This window comes from Xyrauchen texanus, chromosome 49 (genome assembly GCF_025860055.1).
Source record: "Xyrauchen texanus isolate HMW12.3.18 chromosome 49, RBS_HiC_50CHRs, whole genome shotgun sequence".
NCBI classification, from domain to species: domain Eukaryota; kingdom Metazoa; phylum Chordata; class Actinopteri; order Cypriniformes; family Catostomidae; genus Xyrauchen; species Xyrauchen texanus.
The window spans coordinates 2,091,709-2,115,699 of record NC_068324.1 but is presented as its reverse complement, the minus strand read 5'-3'; the positions used below and the strand labels follow the sequence as shown (position 1 = coordinate 2,115,699).

Below are 23,991 nucleotides of genomic sequence, written 5' to 3'. Positions count from 1 at the left end.
TCCCGATACGCTATCCCATCTGCCCGGTCTCTAATTCAAATTGCCCCCTCTCCTCGCACTGCAGCACCCCGGCTGGGCTCGCCGGCTGCTCCACTGGGCCTCTGGAACAATAGGAGGCCTCCGGGACGTCTGGAAGGCGTGTGTGAACCCCGTCTGCAGACTGGAGAGCGTCTCGCTGAATGTTGTATGTTAGCAAACACACAATTAGCGTGTCTGCTGCATGCAAATCATACCACGTTACCACGGCTCATGCAATCGGCTCTCGTAGGCCTGAGGAACATTTCACAAGCTTGAATAACCCCCCCCCCCCCCCCACCAGCACCATCTTCGTCTCCGTGCCTCCTCCTCCTCCTCCTCTTTCTTCACAGTCTTCTTTTAATGTCTGTTCCTCGCCCTGTGGTTCTTAATGCAACCAGGATCAGGGCGTTTTGCAGACGCAAGTGTCCGATAGTTCCACCATGATCACGGACACATGCAAGAAGAATTCGCCACACTATAAGTCCAAGCAACCCCCCCAACCCCCTCCCGCCCCAACCACTATGAGTCTAATATGTTCATCATGCAAATCACCCACCGCAGCTTTTCCTGCAACGGCCTGAACGTTTTTGAACATTTGGCACCTGTCCCCGACGAAAGCTCTTTCGCGACAGAACTCCTTGAGATACTTCCAAAACGTGTTCCCTTAAGCCGCTCCGCAGGCAAATCCTTTGGCGGGACACGGGGCCTAGCGTGAACTGGCGAGGATTCCAGGTCACTGCGGCGAAATGCTCCATCCACACGCTCGATAAAACAAACGGAATCGTTTCCAAAATAAGAAACAACTCCAAAATCTTGCAATTCAGCTTTGTCGAAATCCACTTCCGCAAACCGAAAAGCGGAGAAATCAGGTGCAATCAAATGCACTAGCATGCAACAAAACGGGAACGTGCTGGCAGGTTTTGGGTGGGCTGTGGTGTAGCTCTCTCTCGAGTTCTCTCTCTACGACTGGGCCCACTAGTAGAGAGGCCCTCACAGCGAAAAAAAAAGAAAATCAGGCTATTTTTTTCTTTCCTCTTTTTCCTTCACTCCCTCGTGCTAAATTATGCTCTGACGGTCTTCCCCGTGCGTACAGCTAGACTTTGGAATTAGGAAGCAAGCAAACCCGTACGGAAAGTGAAAGAGTGGTAGAGGGGGAGAGAAAGAGACAGATATGAAACAGCAGAGGGGTGAAAACTCCTCATCATGCATCCCACATGGCCTTGCACTTGAAGGGGGGGAGAGAGAGATACTGACAGAGAGAGAGAGTGGGAGGAGACTGAGTGAGAAAGGAAGTGTAACATAGATACTCCTCCCCCAGCGCGCAGACGCAGTATATTTTCTCTCTCACACACACATGGATTATCCCACCAGAAAGAGAGAGAGAAAGAGGGGAAAGAATGAAAGAGCAGCCAAAGTATGTTACTTTCCGCAGAAACTAGGCTAGAAGCTTAACATTCTCAAACTGTGTACAGAACTGCAGACCCATTTCTAGGTCAAATCTCCCCTTCAAACTCTTGATCCCAAAAATAAAAACTTTAGGACCTAACCCTCATGTCATTCTAAAGCCCAAAGTATACTGGTTTTTAAAGATACTCTCACTGTCAAATAGAGTATACTTTGAAAGGCTACAGTGTGAAAAGTACATCAAAATCATACAGTAAATTTGAGAGAATTTGGGTGAAGTAATCCTTTAACCACTTTGACAATCCTAACCCTAACACAGAAAGATTTCCATAGAAAATTAGACCAATCACTGAACTGGATTTCAGAGCATTTTTAACCTTCCAGCAAATCAAAACAAAGTTGAAAACGCTACCTTAAGCCTAACCCTACCTTAACCCAAACCGTACCTTAACCCTGACCCTACCTAAACCTCCAGCCTACCTTCACCCTAACCCTACCTTAAACCTGACCCTACCTTAACCTTAACCCTGACCCTACCTTAACCCTGATGCTACCTTAAGCCTAACCCTACCTTAACCCAAACCGTACCTTAACCTTAACCATGACCCTATCTTTACCATGACCCTACCTTTACCATGACCCTACCTTAACCCAAACCGTACCTTAACCTTAACCATGACCCTATCTTTACCATGACCCTACCTTTACCATGACCCTACCTTAACCCAAACCGTACCTTAACCTTAACCATGACCCTATCTTTACCATGACCCTACCTTTACCATGACCCTACCTTAACCCTAACCCTACATTAACCCCAACCCTACCTTAACCCTGATGCTACCTTAAGCCTAACCCTACCTTAACCCAAACCGTACCTTAACCATGACCCTGCTTTTACCATGACCCTACCTTAACTCCGACCCTACCATAACCCCGACCCTACCTTAACCCTGACCCTACCTTAACCCTGACCCTACCTTAACTCCGACCCTACCATAACCCCGACCCTACCTTAACCCAAACCCTACCATAACCCCGACCCTACCTTAACCTCGAGCCTACCTTCACCCTAACCCTACCTTAAACCTGATGCTACCTTAAGCCTAACCCTACCTTAACCCAAACCGTACCTTAACCCTAACCCTACCTTAAACCTGATGCTACCTTAAGCCTAACCCTACCTTAACCCAAACCGTACCTTAACCCTAACCCTACCTTAAACCTGATGCTACCTTAAGCCTAACCCTACCTTAAACCAAACCGTACCTTAACCTTAGCCCTGACCCTACCTTTACCATGACCCTACCTTAAACCTGATGCTACCTTAAGCCTAACCCTACCTTAACCCAAACCGTACCTTAAACTTAACCATGACCCTACCTTAACCATGACCCTACCTTAACCCTGACCCTACCTTAACCCTAACCCTACCTTAACTCCGACCCTACCATAACCCCGACCCTACCTTAACCTTGAGCCTACCTTAAACCTGATGATACCTTAAACCTGATGCTACCTTAAGCCTAACCCTACCTTAACCCAAACTGTACCTTAACTCTGACCCTACCATAACCCCGACCCTACCATAACCCTGACCCTACCTTAACCCTAACCCTACCTTAAACCTGATGCTACCTTAAGCCTAACCCTACCTTAACCCAAACTGTACCTTAACCCTGACCCTACCTTAACCCTAACCCTACCTTAAAAATGATCCTACCTTAACCCCGACCCTACCTTAAACCTGACCCTACCTTAACCCTAACTTAACACTAACCCTACCATAACCCTGTCCATACCATAACTCTGACCCTGCCTTAACCCTAAAATTAATATCATCCTCCTTTTTAGGTCAAATATCTCTCTAGAGACTTGCTCATCAAGTCTTTTCTACAACTTTTCTCTTAGAAATGTGATTTCCATAAAACATTCGACCAAACAGAATCGTTGCACTGCATCCAAGAACAACTTTGTCCTTCCCACATAACGAAACTCACTACAAAGTAAACGTGAACAACACCAGGCCAAATCTCTCTTTCTCACACCATTTCCACAAATTTTCCTTTGTTAATTAGATTTTGATAAAAAACCAACCGCAATCACCGCACTGGTTTAAAAACATTTAAACTCCCAGCCAAACCGAATGAGGGAGAGAAGACCTTGATCGAATATGTTGTTTCCCCTGCGATTCTGACAAGAGAAACTAAACTCACCACATATTAAACATGAACAACAGCAGACTAATTTCTAGGTCAAATGTCTTTCTCAAAGATTGTTTGTTTGCTCTATTAATTCATTTCTTCATATTCCGTACAGAAATAGGATTTCTGTGGACTGAGCAGAATCACCACAATGAATTAAGACAACTTTGACCTTCCAGCCAATCAGAATGTGGTAGAAGATTCAGACTCCGCCCCTATGATACTGCTCTCCTCACTTGACCAATCTCTCTCTCCGTCTCTCTCTCTCTACTCCCCATTCGTCCATCCGCCTGCCCAAAAACCTTCCTTCTGCAGCGACTGAACGAGGGAGGCAAAGTAAATACGCCCTCACCACGCTGTTAAATCAGTGCAGGAAAGAGTTGCATTCACTCAAAGCTTTCTCTTTAGCTTTCTCTACCTCCCTCCATTTGTTCCCAGCATCCAACACTGCAGTGGGTTCATGCAACGCTTTTGTTATAAATGAAATAGTAAATGAGAGAGTAAGGACTTTCAGTTTGCTCTGGCAGTCGCTCCAGTAACCCCTTGAGGCTGGACTCGCTCGCTGAACAAACTTTGTGCACTCTCCCTCTCTCACTTGTCCGCTTGCCCTTCCTCTCTTTGGCTAAACTAATGTGTGTGCAGACAGAGAGAATGCCCGTGAACTGCGAAAATGTGTCGGACTTCCTCAACACATTTGCTAGCACTCCAGCTCAAAGATGCAACTTCAGAAGGTGGGGTTATCTAGCATTAGATAGCGTCTTTCTCTGTCTAAACCGTGAATGCAGCGTTTAGGGCGCACCCATTCCCAGGCACTGGCTTGGACTCAGAGAGCTGCTTCGTGTCTGTACTCACACAAACACATGCTAACACGCTCACACCATCTGATGTAGCCCAGCCTGCCAAGCAGAACCGCAGTTAGCGAGCTCGGAGTGAAAACAGAAACCTCACATTGATCATGGGGCCTATTTGAGAGTGTCAGTCGTACAACTCTGCGGCTGCGTCTTCCCCGCCGTTAGGCAGGGACCCTGCCGTTTTCTTTCACACATTACGTCACATCTCGCCACGGCTTCTGACCAATTGGCAGCCTTGTTTCAAGGAGGCAGATAAAGCGTATGCACTTATTTGTCATTTCGAACTTCAGCCTGTCAGAGTTGATCAAATCCCTGATGGCTGCGCTAGCTGTAGAACAAATGCTTTATCTTTTGTTGTTTTCTTATTTTGTTGGAACGTCTATTTTTGTTTGGCAAATTGCGGAGCTGCAGTGATTTTGTGGTATGCATGGTGCCTGACGCCAAGTTCATTTTAGGACAAGCGTTTGCTTACAGGTTGCTAGCCAACTATTTACGACCTAATCTTCACGTCTCACGGTTTGCATTAAACCTGATTTCTGGTCTTGATATTATTCATCCCTCACAAACACGTACTGCACCAGAGGAAAAGTGCGCAATGCGGATGTAGGAAGCTAATGCGAGAAAAGCATTGTAAGGAGCTACATGCTAAACACAGCAAGATATCTTGACACAAACACTCTCACAAAACGTCTTGACCTTTCTTTGGCCATGCGGCACACAAAATGGCGGATGCCGCCATTTCATAGATATCGACTGAAAAAAGACATATGCTTTTTCTGAACTATTTCTGCACCAAATGGCAATAAAGAGAATGCTGTACATTTTTGGATGCTTTGGCAAAAAATGCTTTTTTTCCCCCCCTTATTTGCTGAATCAAGTGTTTTTTCCAAACGAGTTTTGCAGCAACTGATGACGTTTATTTAATGTAGTTTAATTAGTTGCAATGAAATGCATTGCTTTGCATTAAAATGAACACATTGTTTAACGTATTGCCATTTATTTCAAGGCAATGCATTTTTCTAGAAAGCCACCGTAGGTACGGTACAGTATCTTTTTGAAGTTTCTCTCACGGAGCTTTTTCAATGCATGAAATCCAAACCCATGTTATCAGACAGACGCCCTCCAGCACTCTTTGCACCGATGAGACTTTATTTGGATATTGGGAAACAGCATGCCATCTTGCACAAATATTTTGGAGCCGAAATTAGGTGCAACTGCGCTGATATACTGCCCGAGGCTGCACTAGCGCGGGTAAGTAGTCTGGAATGGGAGAGACACAAGAGTGAAGCACGAGTGTCCTCGTCGGCAGCGTTTGATACAGGAAATACAGCCCACAGCAAGAGCCGTGAGAGATGAGAATGGTCTCTTTCATGATTGCAAAGACAGAAAGAGTTTCAAGCTAATTCCTGCTTAAACTAAAACAGCTTTCTTAATTTCTTCTGCGTGTGAAATCCTGTGCACACTTTAGGAGGCAACTTAATTTTTTATATGCAATTTTTGCCCCTCGTAATTTATTTTCAGGGCTATATAAAAGCACAATCAAGTTATGCAAAATAGCTAGTTCAGTTTAAACTATTTATTGGAATATATTGTCAATCTAAACATATATGATGGTTATCTACATAATAAAATCAACCTCACAAAAGTAGCTATAAATAACGCACAAGAAAGGCAAAGTTTGTTAAAATACATTTTAAATAATTGTCCGGATTACCACCGTGCTCTTGTGTCTATTGCTGTTTTGTGAAGCTGTGCCGTTTCTTCAATTTAATTGTATTTATTTAATTTTATTATTAATATTATTCAAATATAATTTCAAACAAAATCATAAAAAACACTTTACACGACAGTAGCTGTGTATTTGACAAAACTCGCTTCTTAGACAGGGAGTCATTTTATTATTAATAATTGTAAATAAATGGGGCATTTTTTGTTTATCACTTTTTTAGTGAAAATGCAGACCATAATTAAGATGAAATAGACACAGCGTTATGCACCTGTATCCTCCGCTGTTCACGACTTTGGTCTCTCAAGGTGGTCTGACCCTTGACCTCCACGCGTGCCTATAGGACTGCTCCATTGACTCCCTGCCGGGTCAGACACAAAGGTCAGGACCCCGGGGTCAAAAGCGTTACCCAAGGGGCTATTCGAGCTAAACTGCAAGGGTGCGAGAGTTGTTTGTTTTGACATGGTAAAGATCACGCTCACGTTAAGCATCGCCGACAAGCCCGTCAGCGCCTTGGGATTGACCCTTGCGACCCCAGACAGCTTCTCTTATTAACTGCTGCTGACCTTTGACCTCTGGCGTCATTCAAGTGAAACTGGGATCTCACTCTCGCAAAAAACCTCTAGACGGACAGGACGCACGCACACACCTGGTCTTAATCCATATTCTCAACCTTAACATTAGCTCATATTAAATAGCTGGAATCAGTTTATAATATTTAGCAATTTCACAATAGCATAAGAAACAAAACGGATTGTGTGACAAGAATTTATCAAATTAATAAAATGCAATAAAGTGCATAATAAGATGCGTGCTCTCATATTTATCAGAACATCACCTTGTGTGTGTTGTTACAGTTTAAAGCGACAGTACAAGATATTAAAAGAGTTTTTATTATTTTATGGACAATCCGATTAATAAACATTATTTATAATTGATACATATTATATTTTTACAGCTAATATTCTGCAACTTGTGTCCACATTACTGAACTCAATTCATGCATGATATTTTCTCATTAAACATGCAATCGTACCATTTTTTTCACCTGCATTTTCTTTCTTGTTTTTTTGGATAATTTATCCATTTACAAAGAAAATTATTCTGCATTGTTTATTTTTTTTGCATGCATTGATTGATTCAAACTGAGGTCGTTTAGATTGGTATAAATAATTTTTGCTAAACTATTACAATGTAATTGCACACGGTTAAAATTAATTCATTTTCTTTGCATTGGAATGCTCATTACATGATGACGATTATCTGAATTATCTAATGCAAATCTCATATTTCCTTTTATTAAGAAGACAAAAGATGCCTCTTCTCTGATATCGTTGCCCACTTTTCTTTAATAAATGCATCAGTAACAAACAAGAAGAAAATTAGATTAAAAGCAAATGTAAATTGATATTGCATGCAAACATTTTATGGAATTAAATGACATTTGTTGAACTGTGTTTTTAATCTGTCGTCTATTTAAAGTCTTGTTTCGGTGTTAGGTCTGCTTTACTAAAAGATGCACTAAACTCTCAAAATCAGGTTAATGCCAGCTGTTGGGCACTGTGAAAAAAATAAACTCACCCAAGCTGCCAAAATATATTCAGCTCTAAATGCATTTGGTTGTAAATGCGGAGGACTGTCCTGCAGATGGTTGTAAAGTGGAGCCGACGAACGCTGTGTCCTTCTGTTCTGTCCACTCTTCACCCAAAGCTGGCACGGGACGCAACCTGGCACACAGTGAGAGCAGAAGAGAGCAAGAAGAAACATTTAAAAACGCTACCAAATCCCTCGACTCTTTTTGAGTGAAATTATGAAGTATGATATTGAATAGTCAAAAATACGGATCTAAACCTAGCTTGAAATAAATCCAGTTGAAATGGCAACATTTCGGTCATACGTGTGTCGCCAAATGCAAATGATTATGCCACATCTGCCACTATATTTCAGTCTGTAACTTGTGTCTGTGATATCGTAAATTTGACTGGATATGCAGTACAGAAGTTCGGAAACGTTTTCAAAATGAGAACTAAAGGAAAATATGAATGTCTACACGGTCCGGCATCACGGAAACCCATTTCTCCACATCTGCAGGGACAATGAAACACACAAAAAAAGACATCTGTGCCAATATGCCAACTGTTAAATGGCATTCTTGTGTTGGCTGAGTCATTCACCAAAAACTACATTAAGTACTGTGCCAATCAGACCAGCCTAAGTGCCACGTCAGCAATGTCCAACTCCCCCCGAAACTGACACACCCATGGTGCCCTCTTTGCCCGTAGCTCGGTTAAGCCCAAAACTAGTGGTTCTAAACTGGTATTCGCTCAAGACCCAGAATTATACTGAGCATCAAATGGTGAGCCAAAACAGCACCACAATCGTCCATCGCACAAACGTAAACAGAAATATCCTTAAAACATCCAAATTTAAAGGCATTTATAAACCAAAGTGATCAAGTCATGGCACATATTTGGGCATTGTTTGGGCAAACGGCAGCCAATAATTCACTGCACATTGTGGTCAACACAAACCATGCTTCTCCTTGTATTTAATGTGGTCTGGGCCATGTTTCGAAGGTGTCACACAAACCAGTCCACACTGACATCTATTTCATTTAACTAGCGGATAAACCTTGTGGCAGATGAATTTGGGGCATATTAGCAAGTTTTATCAGATGCACAGTCGCACATTTGGAAGTGTGTTCTCCTTTTTACCCGCCTGAGACCCGAGCGTGACTGCTGTTTGCATTTTTCCCTTTCTGATTTGTAACTTTTAGTACATAATAAACATGCAAAATCTTTAATAAAAAAATCTAGAGCAAATCGTTTTCCTAAATATTGATGTCCTCATTTGGGGACAAGCTGTGAAACTTTAAAAGTCACCAAAATTTAGATTATTTTTTTTTTTTTTAATCGAATAGTTTCTATCAGGAAAACTAGCAGACTTGAGTGAAATTTAAAATGACATTTATTTGATGTATATAAAACAGAAAGGTAATGTCTCTATCTTTGGCGTAGGCCCCGTCTGGCAGTCCGAAGAAGTTGTACTCGGAACCGTCATATCCTGCCGGAGATAGGAGGCAGGGGTGAGGAGCCTACCCCCGTGCAGGACGGGACTCAACAGGTGGTGCTGGGGTGGAGGAGGTTAGCACACTGAAACAGCAATGTGATATATTGTGAGCAGACTTATAAAGCAATGACGTACATCTGATTGGCTGGGAGTTACCCCGCTAATGGCGCGATGATGCACAGCTGCTAGTCTTCCCGCTAGAACTACGCAGCGCTTACATATGTTTCCACAACGTTTTTGAGTCAATGTGTACATGTGTACAATGTGTACTGAGAAAAGCACAAATAAAAATACTTTACCAATAAAAATGTTTTGACTTTTATGTTACAATGTTTTTTCTACTTTGGCTACAAAGTCTCAAAGTTCTCTCTTTGCACTGTCAAACAAACCAGCGTTAGCCAGTGCTGAAGCTTTCTACCAATCAGAAATGAGCATAATTAATACTGAAACAGCATCGTCCAATCACTGGCAACAATGTTAAAATTAAAATGATACATTGTGAATCTATGTATTGATCATACCTGTCAACACCCGGGAGTCTCCCGTATTTCACACTCATCTCCCGCCCCCCTCCCTCCTTCAACACATTTGTGTCCTCAACTTGGCAACCTACAACCCAGTTGCGCTGTTGATATCTGCGCAGGTAGTATATGTGGGAAGTTGAATCAAGCATCACTGGTAGATGGGAGGCAGTGCTGGACTGGTAATCTGGCATACCGGGCATTTTCCAGGTGGGCCGACGCACTTTTGGGCCAATCATGGGTGGACTGTCCATCAGGAGAACCGAAATGGCCATTGGGTAGGTTGCGAAATGGCCCACGATAAGCTAAATGGAGCCGTTGCGTTATGTAAAACGGACCACAAAACGGCACCAGAAAAGGACAGCAAACTGGTCTCAGAACAGTTATAGGAGAGCTATAGGATGCTCCCTTGCTCCCTATTTAGTGCACGACTTGACCTCCAGTGTGCTGTCTGTCTGCACTGGTCTCAGAACAGTTTGAAATGCACCTTATTTTCATCCTAACTCCATATAAATCTTCTGAAAGACACATTTCTTTTCTCAATGTGACAACGCACAATGTAAGTATGTCTTATATAAAACTAGAGCTATTGTCCACTAAAGCGTCATTGTGTTTCACAGCGTGCTGTTTCAAGATATTTCGCTCAAATTTTAAAAATGTAATATCGGATAAAACTAGAGACTCTAATCTTTTGACTCAAATTGGTTTCAATGTAAAAACTTATTGAGGTTTCTTACTAGATGTATTTATGTTGGTGTTTCTCCCAAAGACAAACTCCGCTGTGATCAGCGCCATGTTGTTTGGTCACATGACGTCAAAACTTTAACCCTTTTTTGGGGCGGCTGTGGCACAGGTGGTAGAGTGGGTTGTCCACTAATCGCAGGGTTGGTGGTTTGAATCCCGGCCCACACGACTCCACATGCCGAAGTGTCCTTGGTGTATGAGTGTGAGTGAGTGTGTGTGTGAATGGGTGAATAAGGTTAAAAAGGCGCTATATAAGTGCAGACCATTTATTGACAGCCCAGAGTGTTATGAAATGAATTCAGCTAGCTTAAATTAAATTAAATTATTAAATATAGTGAAGACAAAACACAATGTCCATGCTGAAGGAAGTGGGGTCGCACGAGGTTAAAGTTAGAAAGTCTTTATTTTGCAACAGACCCACCAGTTGAGAATTAAAACCCTAAACAGCACTAACCACCAATATATACCAAATAAAATGGTTTGATTAGTGGGCCATTCTGCATAAAAGCAAAGTCATCCAACGGAAACTTCTTTGTCTTTTTTTGGCATTTCTCTGATTGCATATAAACATGCAACTCGTCCATTAAAACACACTTTTGTCGTCTAAGTGTCTCGGCATCTTTTATTCGGGCAGAAAGCTGTCTTTAAAACACCCCGATTACTGTGGCCTAACCTAAAGAGAAAGAGCGAGATTTAACGGAGGCTTTTCGTTAATAATCCCTACCCCCTTTTCTTTTGAAAGGTAGAGCTGTCTCTCTCTCGGTCTGGAGGGGGGGCTCGACGAGGTCATGTGTGCCAAGGCCATGACAAAAGGCTCTTTTATGTCGAGCGTATGCAGATAGAGCTGCCTCTTTTGTGCGTGGACTCCAAGCTTGGATAGATAGAAGAGGAGGAGTGGACGGAGTGAGAGAGTTGTGCAGAGATCCTGCAAGAGCTCACGATTGGTTAAAATTGGTGTATGTGCACGGAAAAGGGAAAAGATGTATTTCGAACCCAGTTGAAATTCTTTAAAAATGGTGTTCAACTGGTTTTGAGTTAAAATACTCACTATTTCAAAAGTATAGACACAAGACGTAAACAATATGTGTGTTAACATGATTTTAGTGTTTTAGGGTTTATCTGCATTATGTCGTCATGGCAACAAGGTTGTAAAATTGGCTATAACTTTACACAGATGCGGTTAGTAAGTGATCACATTGATTTTGAATCATGTTAACACACGTATCGTTTACGTCTTGTGTCTATACTTATAAAACAGCGAGAATTTTAATGTTTACCCCAATACTGTGGAGGGTGTGGTATGGGACCGTCTGAAAAGTCCAAACACTGTGCTAAAACATGCTAATACTGTGGAGGGTGTGGTAAGGGACCGTCTGAAAAGTCCACACACTGTGCTAAAACGTGCTAATACTGTGGAGGGTGTGGTAAGGGACCGTCTGAAAAGTCCACACACTGTGGTAAAACACGCTAATACTGTGGAGGGTGTGGTAAGGGACCGTCTGAAAAGTCCACACACTGTGCTAAAACATGCTAATACTGTGGAGGGTGTGGTAAGGGACTGTCTGAAAAGTCCACACACTGTGCTAAAACACGCTAATACTGTGGAGGGTGTGGTAAGGGACTGTCTGAAAAGTCCACACACTGTGCTAAAACATGCTAATACTGTGGAGGGTGTGGTAAGGGACCGTCTGAAAAGTCCACACACTGTGCTAAAACACGCTAATACTGTGGAGGGTGTGGTAAGGGACTGTCTGAAAAGTCCACACACTGTGCTAAAACACGCTAATACTGTGGAGGGTGTGGTAAGGGACTGTCTGAAAAGTCCACACACTGTGCTAAAACACGCTAATACTGTGGAGGGTGTGGTAAGGGACTGTCTGAAAAGTCCACACACTGTGCTAAAACACGCTAATACTGTGGAGGGTGTGGTAAGGGACCGTCTGAAAAGTCCACACACTGTGCTAAAACACGCTAATACTGTGGAGGGTGTGGTAAGGGACTGTCTGAAAAGTCCACACACTGTGCTAAAACGTGCTAATACTGTGGAGGGTGTGGTAAGGGACCGTCTGAAAAGTCCACACACTGTGCTAAAACACGCTAATACTGTGGAGGGTGTGGTAAGGGACTGTCTGAAAAGTCCACACACTGTTTAAATAAACTTCATTAAATATATTTTGAACATATAATTATAATCCATGGGTCAGCAAAGTTTTCATTTTAGCATATAAGAAAAAATATACAACTTTTATTAGTAACGCATATAAACTCATTTTAAATAGCATATTAAATGCATTTATTGCTAAAACTGTGGAGGATGTGGTTAGGGGCCATGATTAAGTAGCCAACTAACTACTGCTTTATATGCTTCATCACAAAATCTTTTCTTTCTTCAATGTTCGGAAATTATCAAAACCTTTCATTGCAAAGCACATTCATTCAGCTACATGGTCTCGGATCTGATATGATCTGTGGGATAATGTCCACTGAAGTTAGTTGACAGTCATCAAGTGTAACTGAGTATTTCAGGTCAGTTCTCAGGCAGTTTGTCAGACAGCCAAAAGTCCCGGCATGCCTGGCAAAAGACCAGCTGTGGAAGTTAACTGTTACGAGGGACTCGACTCGAGATGAAACTGAATGCAGGTCTTTTTTTCCTCCCATCCATGGTTACCCCTTCTTTTTGTCTTTCACAGCTAAAAAATAAAACCCTGTTTGGCAATCAAATTTTCCTTTTGTTTGAGGAATCTTGGCAGCTTTGCCTATAACACATTAGGTTTGCTTTAACGCTAAATAAACTCTCCTGATGGTAACACATGTAACCTGAACAACTACAGGGGCATTTCAGTGAGCAGCATCCTTGGCAAACTAATCTGTTGCATTATAAATGACAGATTAACCCAATATCTCCAAAAAACAAGACTTTACACAAAGAACAACCAATCACGTCTACACACTGAACACACTTATACACAAACATGGTTGTAGCAGGGCGGAGTCGTGATTCCACACACCCGGCCCCTAATCAGGCTAATTGGCCCACAGAGGGATAAGGGCCGACCGGAGACGGCAGTGCGACAGAGAGAGAGATTCCACCCCAATGGAGCAGCCGCGGCCATTCGCCGGGGGACGGAGGAGCCCGGCCACATGAGAGCAGAGGTACGGGCACCGACCGCGAGGGGAGTTGGGGTTCCTAACTGACTGCCTGTAGCAGTCAGGGCCGCTGCCAGGGCCGGAGGAGACTCTACTGGCTGCTGAAACGCGGTGGGGTCTGAGACCGCCGACCGCGAGCATGGAGGGGCTCCTGGCCGACCGCCTAGAGAGGGAGGACTGCTGCCAGGGGGGGGGAGACACCTTCCATCCACCGGAACATGGCGGGGCATTCCGTCTGCCTCCGCTCCTCCCGGAGAGGCGCGGCTGTTGTCCATTAGAGGGTGGAGGAGTAGCCGAGGACCAAGCTACGGCATATCGGAGAACTGGCGAGCAAGTGTTTTTTTTATCTCTCGCTCGCGTCCTTCCATATTATAGTATAAGAAAATCACTATTTAAATTTAACCTCCGTATTAAACTGTGGCTGAAATTGTTTGACAGTGTCATCAAGCCCATACTTAAGTATGGCAGTGAAATCTGGGGCCCCAAATATAAACTGAATTATGAATCCTGGAACAAATATTCTAATGAAATTTGGGAGTTCACAGAAGTGCTTTTAAACTGGGCTGTCGGGCAGAACTGGGCATTACGTTTTGGTACCATCTGTCAAGACTCTTCCCCAGAAAATCATCATCACTGTGCATTTATACATTTAAAGTATTTAAAGAACAAGCACAAGCTAAATGTATCAAATCAATTCAGGCTGGCAAAACTAAAACAAATTCAAAACACAACCCTAGAAGAACACATTCATCATTGGCAGAGAGACAGACAGACAGAGAGAGACAGACATAAAGACAGACAGGCATAGAGACAGAAAGAGAAAGAGACTGAGAGACAAACAAACAAACAGACAGACAGACAGACAGACAGATTGACAGAGATGGATGGATAGACAGAAGGACAGATAGACAGAGATAGATAGATAGATAGATAGATGGATAGACAGACAGACAGACAGACAGATTGACAGAGATGGATGGATGGAGAGACAGACAGACAGAGATGGATGGATAGACAGAAGGACAGAAGGATGGAGAGACAGACAGACAGACAGACAGACAGGTAGATAGATAGATAGATAGATAGATAGATAGATAGATAGATAGATAGATAGATAGATAGATAGAGAGACAGACAGACAGACAGACAGACAGACAGAGAGATTGACAGAGATGGATGGATGGATGGACGGACGGATATACAGAGAGACAGACAGACAGACAGAAAGACATGGATGGATGGATGGATGGATGGATGGATGGATCGATGGATGGATGGACGGATGGATAGATAGATAGATAGATAGAAAGAGATGGATGGATAGACAGACAGACAGACAGAAATGGATGAATGAATAGATGGATGGAAATATGGATGGATGGATGGATAGACATAAAGACAGACAGAGGAAGAGATTGAGAGACAAACAGTCTGACAGACAGACAGAGATGGATGGATGGATGGATGGATGGATGGATGGATGATAGATAGTGACAGACAGACAGACAGATAGATAGATAGATAGATAGATAGATAGATAGATAGAGAGACAGACAGACAGACAGAGAGATTGACAGAGATGGATGATGGATGGATGGATGGATGGATGGATGATAGATAGATAGATAGATAGAAAGAGATGGATGGATATACAGACAGACAGACAGAAATGGATGAATGAATAGATGGATGGAAATATGGATGGATGGATGGATAGACATAAAGACAGACAGAGGAAGAGATTGAGAGACAAACAGTCGGACAGACAAACAGACAGACAGACAGACAGACAGACAGACAGACAGACAGACAGACAGATAGATAGATAGATAGATAGATAGATAGATAGATAGATAGATAGATAGATAGATAGATAGATAGATAGATAGATAGATAGATAGATAGATGTTGGATTACTGGGGCGAATGCAAGAAAAAGTGCTGAATTCAGCAAAGAACCAAAGCGAATCCATTTGCTCTCAACACTCCTCCTCCGAAACCGGGCCATAACAGTTGATTTCTAGGCTGCGTCCATCTATATCCCCTCTGCTAGATAGCTTATGGAACAAGCACAGAGGAAACTGCCCAGCCAAAAAGTCTATTGCTGAAGTTCAGCTTTCATTTCAAAACCTCTCTTTAGTGGCTTTTCCTGATATAACTTTATCCTGCCCCATTAAAAGTGTTCATAAAATTAGCTTAGCACATGTTTTTGCCATTAGCAGTTAGCTTATAAATAGAAACTGCTAGAACTGCTGTGGAGGTTTGCTATTGAAGCTAACCGCTAATAATGTGGCAATATTGGAGAAACACAGTCTCCAAATGATCCAGGCGCAAAATCTACAGTGATTAAAATGACATAAAGCAGAGAGTGTTGCATGAAATTAGCCACTCTCTTTTAGCAGGGAGGGCACTAATGGGCCTCTGAGGTTACACAGCATTTTTAGCCACAAGCAGATGGGAGTTATTTTTCATTTCTTAGTTGTATGGATGTGAGCAAAAAATGACTTCACAAAAAAAAAAATGTTTTTTGCCCTTAAAGTCATAATGAAATTAAATGTATTTACATGATAACCAAAGCCTGCTGTGATGCACCACTAGCACACCAATTAAAATATATTTTACCCAGTATGTTATCCAGCCAATAGGAAGGCTCCGCCCCAGTACAGTTTCCTTGCATGAGCTGAGCACAAGCTTGAGGAACACCAAAAGCAATGTAATTAATTCTAATTAGGCCAGATTCCTCAATCAAAGGCAATGAAACCATCAGTACAACTGCTAAAGAAGCGCGGTGCAACCCCAATTTCGAAAAAGTTGGGACAGTATGAAAAATGCTAATAAAGAGTCCTTCAAGAGCAAGGATAATTCGAGACTTGTCAATTTGCCAACAGATGCTTCAGCAAATAATCCTGCACTTTGAGAACAATTTTCCTCAAAAACAAATTGGAAGGATTTTGGGCATTTCACCCTCCACAGTGCACAATAGTGTTAAAAGATTCAAGGAATCTGGTCAAGACGAAAACCCCTTCTGAGTGCACATGATCTCTGATCCCTCAGACGTCACTGTCTTAAAAAACATCATTCATCTGTGATGGATATCATGAACATGTGCTTGGGATAACTTTAGTAAACTTCTGTTAGTGAACACCCCTCGCCGCTGCATCCTCAGATGCAAGTTAAGACTTTACTGTGTAAAGGAGAAGCCGTACATCATCACTGTCCAGAAGCGCCACTGACATCTCTGGGCTCGTTCTCATCTGAGATGGAAAGTAGAACAGTGGAACCGTTGTGTTCTCCGTGCCAAAGAGGAAAAGGACCATCCAAGCTGTTATCAGCATCAGGTCCAAAAGCCAGTGTCTGTATGGGCCAGGGGTTCCTCTGGCATGGGTAAGTAAGAACCCCATGAATGCAGACAGATATGTATACATTTTGGAGCAACATATACATGCCATCCAGCGCCGTCTTTTCCAGGTATGTCCCTGCATTTTCCAGCAGGACAACACCAAACCACATCCAGCACCGGATACAAGTGCATGGCTGCGTAAGCTGCGAGTACGGGTGCAAGATTGGCCTGCCTACAGTCCTGACCATCTCCAATTGAGAATGTGTGGCGCATTATTATGCACCATACGGCAACAAAGACCCCGTACAATGGTGCAGCTAAAGACCTGCATAATGGATGATTGGGGGAAAATTAAACTTTCTAAACTTAACAAACATGTTTCTTCAGTGCCCAAAAGGCTTAATAAGTGTTATTAGAAGAAATGGTGATATTTCACAGTGGTAAACTCTCGACTGTCCCAACTTTTCTGGAGCGTTTTGCAATAATCTGAAATTTTTTGGAATTTGGGTTGTATAAAACAACGTCTTTCTCTCTCTCTGGTGTCTCTTTCTGGTCCTCCAAAAGTTTGACTCTCATGCTCGCTTACAAAACAGCACAGCGGATGTGTAAAATGGCCCACCATGAGTCAACCGAAAGGTACTGTTGACCTTGGCCATCCATTGAAGCCCAGCTTCAAGATTCAGTTTCTAATAATCGCTGAAGTTTCAAGCTTTAAAACTGTTACAACATGGAAGCAGCTCGGGTGAATGAATTATGAGGTTGCTTTGGTGTTTCAGGCTAAAATGTGTTTCTTCAGGCATGTGAATACGAATTTCTAGGACACCCAAGCACGCAAATCAGTTTCAGTAAACATAAGAAAACTTTAAAGGTTTTTGCAGAAACAACATCCTTTAAATGCAGGAGCGAATCCCTTAATGATCTTTTCTAGTGTGCATTTTTGATAACAATTGCGTTTTTAGCACCTTGAGACTTAAAACAACATTAATAGAAGCCAACAGTTGTATATAAGTAAATATTAGCAACTGGAGAAAATATGATTTTTCCAAAGAGAAACCCCTAACCCAAACCCTCAATCTAACCATGATATCCAACCTAGTCTCATAGAATAAACGTTACTATAACTACATTTCTGCAAACTGACTTTTACGAGCCCCGTTTTGTTGCAATGTCCTGAAATGAACACTAGAGGCGCTACAACAATTGTTTATTTTATTCACTTTCACACAAATCACAACTACAATGGCTTAAGACTTTAATAGCACTTATTTTATCATATCAATACGTGAGATGAAAGTGTCATAGAAGTGACACAAAATTACGTTTTCTCTTTTTGAAAACGCACTCCAAAGTGGATACATTTGAAAATGCCATTTTCGTGTTGAAGTGTGGACTGCGAAAATGGATATATCTGAAAATGATGATGCATTTGTTGTTATGTGACACAATCATGTGATCAATCCAATTAAGATGGCGGCCCGTCTTATAGCGGCGCTGTTTTACTTGATACTCACTTTGATAGCATTGTTAAAAAATAACTGTTACTTTGTACAACCATCACATTGCGTTCTGTAAAGGGATTAATGTAAAGCAGGAGACGAGAACCGGCTTGATGATATAAATAATATTTATACACTCACCTAAAGGATTATTAGGAACACATACTAATACTGTGTTTGACCCCCTTTTGCCTTCAGAACTGCCTTAATTCTACGTGGCATTGATTCAACAAGGTGCTGAAAGCATTCTTTAGAAATGTTGGCCCATATTGATAGGATAGCATCTTGCAGTTGATGGAGATTTGTGGGATGCACATCCAGGGCACGAAGCTCCCGTTCCACCACATCCCAAAGATGCTCTATTGGGTTGAGATCTGGTGACTGTGGGGGCCATTTTAGTACAGTGAACTCATTGTCATGTTCAAGAAACCAATTTGAAATTATTCGAGCTTTGTGACATGGTGCATTATCCTGCTGGAAGTAGCCATCAGAGGATGGGTACATGGTGGCCATAAAGGGATGGACATGGTCAGAAACAATGCTCAGGTAGGCCGTGGCATATAAACGATGCCCAATTGGCACTAAGGGGCCTAAAGTGTGCCAAGAAAACATCCCCCACACCATTACACCACCACCACCAGCCTGCACAGTGGTAACAAGGCATGATGGATCCATGTTCTCATTCTGTTTACGCCAAATTCTGACTCGACCATCTGAATGTCTCAACAGAAATCGAGACTCATCAGACCAGGCAACATTTTTCCAGTCTTCAACTGTCCAATTTTGGTGAGCTCTTGCAAATTGTAGCCTCTTTTTCCTATTTGTAGTGGAGATGAGTGGTACCCGGTGGGGTCTTCTGCTGTTGTAGCCCATCCGCCTCAAGGTTGAGCGTGTTGTGGCTTCACAAATGCTTTGCTGCATACCATTTGCTGCTCTTCTATCAGCTTGAATCAGTCGGCCCATTCTCCTCTGACCTCTAGCATCAACAATGCATTTTCGCCCACAGGACTGCCGCATACTGGATGTTTTTCCCTTTTCACACCATTCTTTGTAAACCCTAGAAATGGTTGTGCATGAAAATCCCAGTAACTGAGCAGATTGTGAAATACTCAGACCGGCCCGTCTGGCACCAACAACCATGCCACGCTCAAAATTGCTTAAATCACCTTTCTTTCCCATTCTGACATTCAGTTTGGAGTTCAGGAGATTGTCTTGACTAGGACCACACCCCTAAATGCATTGAAGCAACTGCCATGTGATTGGTTGATTAGATAATTGCATTCATGAGAAATTGAACAGGTGTTCCTAATAATCCTTTAGGTGAGTGTATATCAAACTGAACCAAAAAGACAAACGCACACACAGGTGTCGGACAGCTGCCCGTAAATCTCTCTCTTGCACTGCCGTCTCCAGTCGGCCTTTATCCCTCTCTGGGTCTTGATTAGCCTGATTAGGGGCCGGGTGTGTGGAATCACGACCCGGCCCCACCCTCCGCCCTGCCACACGTTCCTTCAAAGGCAAAGTGAAGTTTACTTGGAATTGGTGTCCGGCGACAGAACACGAGAACAATTGCGTTTCAGACTGCACATACAACGGGATTCTCCGCATGCGCAGTAACACGATTTAAGCGTTTTCATACGTTCCGGTGTGGCCAAGCAACTTTCTTGTTGAAGATGCCTTAGGATAGAGACGTCCGTTTTAAAAACCTCATCTGAATACGACAGCATTTTCACTCTTCACACTTTTGGCGCCCACGCTGGACATTTCACAACACCTCCAGCAACCCCCCTCCTGCTACACAACATGCACTCAAGATCTGTGAAGACGATGTGTGCCGTGTCTTTCGGAAGCAAAGGTCAAGGAAGGCTTCAGACCCAGATGGTGTCTCACCAGCGTGCCTTCATTCCTGTGCTAACCAACTGGCCCCCATCTTCACACAGATCTTCAATAGATTACTGGAAGAGTGTGAGTCCCATGCAGCTTCAAACGCTCAATTATTATCCCTGTCCCTAAGAAACCAAAAATCACAGGACTTAATGACTACAGACCTGTCGCCCTGACATCTGTGCTCATGAAGTCATTTGAGAGACGGGTGTTGGCCCACCTGAAGGACATCACTGGACCCTTTCTGGACCCCCTTCAATTTGCTTATCGAGCAAACAGGTCTGTGGATGATGCAGTCAACATGGGATTGCATCATGTCCTGCAACATCTGGACAGACTGGGGACATACGCAAGGATCCTTTTTGTGAACTTCAACTCGGCTTTCAACACAATCATCCCAGCTAATTTGTTCATAGACATCTCAATAAGGGATAAATCCCGAGTTCTGACATAACAGGAATTAAATGCCCCAATCCTGACAAGATTTATTTGCGTTCACTTTCGGAGGCAGGGACTAGCTTTCGCTCGCTGTAGCTTTAAAGGACCTGAAGTTTTCTTGGCAGCAAAAGGAAGAACTGCAAGTTCAGCCAAAACAGACAATAAAGGGGAGGAACGTGCCAAAACGAAGGGGGCAACTAGTTCCAGGGGTTCCGCCATGAATCACGATGTAAAAGAAAGCACTTCCTTGTCCTTGAATGAACTCTCGAAGTGCTCTGCGACTCCTACAAAGAAGCATGGGGGGGGAGGGGACGGGCGCTTGCACGAAGCACTACACGGCAGAATCTCGGTTGCTTGCAGAACTGGGTCATCGTTGGACTCCAAAGAGGTAAACAAACCAAAGCAAACAGTCGAATAACGCTACCAAAACCATGAACAAACATCTCGAAAAGTCCAGGGATTTTTCCCTCCAAAACGTGTGATGATACAAGCTAACACTCTCCAAACTCACAATCTCATTGTTGAAGCTTCGCCTGACTCGACTGTATTCAACAGATTGAGCGTGCAGCATAAAATTCTCGATCCTGCATCCCGAACTCCTTCCAAGTGTCCTGAGGTTGTTCTATAACTGATTATATGCTTTGGAAGGGAACACGGCTTGCTCACTTATTATTGCAGGTTTAGTTTTAAGAATCTGCGGTGAATTTAATAAACTTTTAGCGAATCATTGTGCATTTTAAAAGCCCTCCTTTAGAATAAATAAATGTTGTATCTAGAGAAACATCATCTTCAAAAGACATCACAGTGAGTGTGTGTGTGTGTGTGTGTTTATGTGTGTACTCACATTTATAAACACACACACAAACTCACACTTATACACACAACACACACTCACATTTATAAACACACACACATACTCACACTTATACACACTCACTCACAATTACACACATACTCACACTTATATACACACATACACACACATACTCACATTTATAAACACACACACACACACACACTCACATTTATAAACACACACACATACTCACACTTATACACACTCACTCACAATTACACACATACTCACACTTATATACACACATACACACACATACTCACATTTATAAACACACACACACACACACACTCACACACACACACACACACACACACACACTTATACACACACACACAAACTCACACACACAACACACACACACATACTCACACTTATACACACTCACTCACAATTACACACATACTCACATTTATAAACACTCACACACACACACACACACACACACACACACACACACTCACACACACAACACACACACATACTCACATTTATAAACACACACACACACAAAAACTCAAACTTATACACACACTCACACACACAATACACACACATACTCACATTTATAAACACACACACATACTCACACTTATACACACTCACTCACAATTACACACATACTCACACTTATACACACACATACACACATTTATAAACACACACACATACTCACACTTATACACACACATACACACACACATACTCACACACTTGTTGTGTTTCCATGTTTTATGGGGACTTTCCATAGACATAATGGTTTTTATACTGTACAAACTTTATATTCTATCCCCTAAACCTAACCCCACCCCTAAACCTAACCCTCACAGAAAACATTCTGCATTTTTACATTTTCAAAAAACATAATTTAGTATGATTTATAAGCTGTTTTCCTCATGGGGACCGACAAAATGTCCCCACAAGGTCAAACATTTTGGGTTTTACTATCCTTATGGGGACATTTGGTCCCCACAAAGTGATAAATACATGCTCACACTTATACACACACACACACACTCACACACAACACACACGCACACTTAGACACACACACACACACACACACACACACACTCAGTTGTGTTTCCATGTTTTATGGGGACTTTCCATAGACATAATGGTTTTTATACTGTACAAACTTTATATTCTATCCCCTAAACCTAACCCTACCCCTAAACCTAACCCTCACAGAAAACTTTCTGCATTTTCACATTTTCAATAAACATAATTTAGTATGATTTATAAGCTGTTATCCTCATGGGGACCGACAAAATGTCCCCACAAGGTCAAAAATTTCGGGTTTTACTATACTTATGGGGACATTTGGTCCCCACAAAGTGATAAATACACGCTCGAGCACACACACACACACACACACACACACACACACACACACACACACTCACACTTATACACACACACACTCACACACAACACACACTCACACTTAGACACACACACAACACACACTCACACTTATACACACGCACACTCACACACACTTTTTTTTAGAAAGTGACTTGAAGAAATGATTAATGTGATTACGTTTTCAATGATGTCATCAGAAGCGCTATTTGATTTGAGAGAATTAGCAATATGTTAGATGTCTATTGTGGAAGGCAAGGAATAATGGATGCAAATCACATGTAAGCTACTTATGGAGCTTTTTATGCCTTAAGAACTTGGCAGCCCATGGTGACTGCATGGTTTCATTGTACTGAAAAGCAGATTTGAACAAATATTATTTTTTCAAATAGTGATGGTGCTGTTTTTTACATCAGTAATGTCCTGACTATACTTGTGATCAGTTGAACAGCACTTTGGTGAATTAAAGTACTAATTTCCTTCCAAAACAGCAAAATCTTTACATTATTCCAAACTTTTGGCCATCAGTGTAGTAATTTTTTGTAAGTGTAAAATGTTAAGACATGCACAAACTACTCCAAGCGATTACAAAACAACAGTTTAATAAACATTTAAAAAATATTATCAGTACAAAAGTGAATGAAGAGCTCGATTAGAGTATAATATACACAAATTAACCTGTAGTCGCAAAAAAGAAGAAAAAAAAAAGATGCTAATTAGCATACTTAGCATATCTTTAGACGCACGGCGCCCTCTTGTGGTTGTCAGGAGGTTGCGGACGTTCTCGAGAATTATGGCACGTCTGCTTTCGATTTCGTTTATTTTGTCAACTGTTTTTTAGTACTATAGCAAATATATGGCCTCAAAAGTTCATAGACATAGCTCCAGTTTCGCTGCTGAGGAAAAATAGGTTTGTTTTGCTAAGGTGC

The 23,991-nt window shown here is 42.3% G+C and overlaps 1 long non-coding RNA gene across 1 annotated transcript in view; it reads right to left on the bottom strand.

Annotated features, from left to right (window-relative positions):
* LOC127640260 (uncharacterized) overlaps positions 1–493 on the bottom strand; it is a 20,001-nt gene extending 19,508 nt beyond the window's left edge. Inside the window, exon 1 of the long non-coding RNA XR_007970083.1 lies at positions 1–493. This exon is cut by the window's left edge and continues 119 nt beyond it. This is a non-coding gene — a long non-coding RNA (uncharacterized LOC127640260).
* Between the last annotated feature and the right edge of the window lie 23,498 nt (positions 494–23,991).